Genomic DNA, 4,488 nt, shown 5'->3' with positions numbered 1-4,488 from the left:
CTATCAAACATATTTTTTCCCACGATCGAGGGTGATAAACTGATCATGTGTGCAGTGAATGGCAATATTGTTGGATGGTAAACAGTTTGTATAATAAAAAAAATTAATGTAAATTCACAAACATCTATATTTACCGAACCGTTAATATGTAACGAATTGTTCAACTCTGCGATTCAAAGATCTCTATATTATTGCTAACCAAACATGCATTGACAGTGGAAACATGTGTCTCGTACTTACGTGTAAAACATGAGTCACGTATAGTAATCGAGTATGAGGAGAGAATAGAGATAATGTCTCGAAGAGTGAGAGGAGGATGTGCATATTGTGCATGTGAGCGTCAAGAAAGAAGAGAGAGAGAGAAAGAAAGAATAAGATAGGAGAGAGAGAGCACATGCAAAAAGGTATCCCAACTGCCATTACCTAACATTTTCACGTATCAAGATTGGTGAATGGTCTCTCTATTTTTAATCACCCATGTGACCTTTTCTCATTTATATATCTTTTTTTTAATAGTAACTTTTTTTTTGTCTATATAGTATCATAGTAGAAAGTTCAAACCTCCTTTTTTCTTAACTAGGATTAATCTACTAATTAACCACGGAGAAGGGGTTGATATAAAATCGAAACCCACAATTTAAGGGACCATAATTAACAAACATCTCAACATGTAAAAGTTTCCTAAAATGGGGTACTGATGATAACCTACAAGAAAATAGATATTCTGGAAACTGAATACCTAAAGTATTAGTAAAAGACACTAATTCTTACTCAGCCAGTAGACTGATAACGTTTTAATTACAGCCAACTGCGGATCCTTTTGCCAATCTAATCTATGTGTGTGCTTTTTTGACAACATCTTCATGTGTGTTCTTTTGCAACTTTTCAGCAGCTATCACATAGTCATAAATCAATTGCAATGGTTTGATGTGGCCTCTATGATGGATTAACCAATAATTTAAATAATTTTGCTAAAATTTGCCAAAAATCTTACTGCTTTTTTTTGGTTAACTTTTGTCAGACAATGTCAGAAAAATATATTTCCCGTGACTATTGGAGAGAGAGTTAAAAAAGGTAAGAGGTCCAACAAACAAAAGTGTATTGAAATAAGCGAACACATGTGATCTGCCATTTTGCCATTGACCTTCTTCCCCTAGACATGTGATTGTATACAACTTATTTAGTTTATTTCTGATTTTTTTTTTTACTATGGCAGTAAACCCCTATATTATTTGAAAGAGGAGCTACCTATCATCTTCAAAACAATATATACAAGACTTCTGTATTCTCCATTTGTAGTCCTTGCGAAGAAATACGATGGTCTTCGGATCTTATCTAATAGTCACTCTTATGTGAATGAGTTCTAATCCTTTTATAATGCATGGAAAATATTACCCAAAAAGAATCATCATTTATGTTTTATACAGTTTAAACTAGCATTAGTGTATTAATGATGGGAACTAACTATGTTTTTTTTTTCTGTATTGACGTATGGCCAACGGTTTTTTATAGTGCATTTGATTTTTTTCAATGTATTCCTCGAAACCTCAGTAGTTCTACTAAGAAAATAACTTATTTATCATCTATTGCTTATCTTTCAACCCACAAACATGTAAATTAACCCTTGTACTACTCTTTCGCTCGGTTCAAGACAAGTATTTTCTTCCCTATCGTTTTGATTCTTCAACCAGTTCTTTCATTATTTCTTACTTGAGCATCAATTTTTTTTTTTTTTTTGAAACAACAACAACAACAACAACTACGTATCGTTTTAATTTGTGATGGATACATTTTTTCCCTAAGAGGCATACGTCAAGTTACCCCTTTACCGTAAAACCCTCAACCCAACAAAATCTGATATTTCCTTAAACTAACAACCTGGTTTTGTACTCAACCATTTATCATAATCGAATTTTGCTTCCGAGCAAATAAATATCTGGTGTATCATCGAAACATTCGCAAAGGAATAATCTAGGTTGTACGTACGTTGGATATAGAGAAACAACATGACTAATTAATCTGACGTGGGCCATAAAATAAAACAATTTGTATGCATTTTGTTGTTCTTGTTTTAAATGTCATTATAGAGAGAAGAGTATACTCATTTGTGTACTACTATTCCACTTTCTTTCCTCGGAATGATATTTGTTTGAGTTGCTAAACTTGATACTAAAAATATCCGAATCATAAAAGTTGAGAGAAACAGGTTTACAATTAGTTAATTACACGTGTTTATAGTTAGTTAGTCACAACATTTATGTAGCTCTCAAGCCCCATGTGCAACGAGTCATATAACACTATATACACATTTTCTATTTCAGGTGATATATATATATATATATATATATGGTTTGATATTTAGATACCAGAGATTATTTTGTCGTTTAATTATTCTACGGTAATAAGAATAAATATATATAACGATGAATTGACATTGAAAACTATTAAATGTATTTTAAAGGTTTGTTAGATTTACCATGGTAGTAAAAGTAAATAACAAAGCTAACAATAAATAAATAGAGAAAGTAGTATAAAATAAAATAAAGAGTGACATATACACACACAAAAAATGGACCGACCGGGCAAAGAAAAGAGAAAGACCATAAAAGGGTGAGAGAGAGAGAAGGAAGGTAAGTTAGTTGGTCGTTGTTGACGTTTCCTATCGAATCGATTCATAACGAAGCTTCCTCTTTCTTAATCTTTGACCCTTATTTTGCTATATACTTTTTTATAAAATTCTTCTTATGTTTTTTTCTTTTTAATTACTATTTCACGTATCTCATTTTTTAATTTATATTTCTTTTTCCTTTTTCTTTTTCTACTACTTTCTTCACTTTCGGTACGTTGCTCTTCAAATTTTCATTATCCAAATTTTGAAAAGGAATACAGAGGGAATTATTCTTTGCTTCTTGTAAGAAAAAGGAGGTTTCCGTGTTCATATTTCTTTTGTTTTATATTTGTTTTTTTCTTGTTTTATATACTATCTTAAGATATGCCGACTGAATTTTTTTTTTGCTTAGTTTTTTTTTGTTTGTTATTAAGAAAACATACATTACTCTTTTGGTAAGCAAATAAAATCTAACGGGTCCTAATATTTTGGAATTTAACTAATGGACTTGTCTGTTGAAGATTCATTTTAAATTTCTTTTTTTTTAAACCTTTTTTTGGTATTACTAATATATATCACAAAAAAAAAATTACGTTACCTTTAAGGAAAACAAATACTCCCGTGGCCCAATTCTCACCTGAATTATGTTATCACAAATATTGTTGTAACATGAATAACCATTTACAAAAAAAAAAACAATATCGGTACTTATTAAACAAATACTCCAATTGTTGACCAAAACCAAAAAGGTCTAATTTTTTATAAATTTTTTGATATGTAATTTAATATGTGGATGGTGAAACATTTAATATGTAATTTTATGATTTAGCATTAGCAATATAAAATAATTATTGTCTGCATACCTCAAAATCTAAAAATACGATAATGTCTCTTTCTTTACTCCTTTTATTTGTTAAGATTTCAATTTTTAGGCTATTCACTATGTATATCCTAAACCTTTCATTTTGATTAATGATATTTACATTCATATATATATATATATATATATATAAACGATAATGTTGAGTTACTTTATTTGTTAAGATTTATGTTTCGTTATTTTTTACTGAACAAAGTTTTGATATATTTTTAAAATAGCGAATATCAGAACAAATTAACTAATATCAAAGTCAAAGAATGAATATAATTAAAGATGTGTCGTTCACTACTATATCTATATAAAAACAGGAAAATTTCTAATGGAATCAATTAGTCTAAGGATTTTACCAATTTTAGATTTATTTTACCGAGCTATGATCATGCAAGTGTAAACTATTAGCCCTATTGATAGGGTCTTATTAAACTCGTTGTAGGGGCCAAAGTCTCATGTTATTGTCGAAGTTGGGCGAGTCTCATTCAATAACGTTGTTACTAAATTATGTTTGGATTTTGATATATATGCAATGAATATATACATAGTAACCCTCACTCTTTTAGAAATATAAATCATTAACTTAACCACAAAATTCATAAAAATACAATACTATATGAATTTGAACTGTTATGTTCGTGACTATTAGGGCTGGGCATAAAAACCGTACCCGAATACCCAATTCGGAACCCGACTCGAAAAACCGGGTTCGGGTTGGGTACGAGTTTACCTATAAAACTCTATTGGGTTCTATTTTCTAATACCCGTGGGTTCGGGTTAGGGTCGGATATTACCCGGTATCCGTTTGGATACCCATTAAACCCGAACATATAAACATATTTATAATATTTATCATTAATATAATGCAATTACCCCAAAATTATGATTATAATTTTGAATATTTCATTTAGTTTTATACCTAAATATCAAAAATAATCAAAATATCTAAAATATTTTGTTATGTAAGTCAAAATTTAACTAAATTTATTTAAATTTAATTATATTTTTT

Source organism: Camelina sativa, chromosome 10, assembly GCF_000633955.1.
Source record: "Camelina sativa cultivar DH55 chromosome 10, Cs, whole genome shotgun sequence".
Taxonomy (NCBI): domain Eukaryota; kingdom Viridiplantae; phylum Streptophyta; class Magnoliopsida; order Brassicales; family Brassicaceae; genus Camelina; species Camelina sativa.
Note: the sequence above shows the minus strand (reverse complement) of the source record.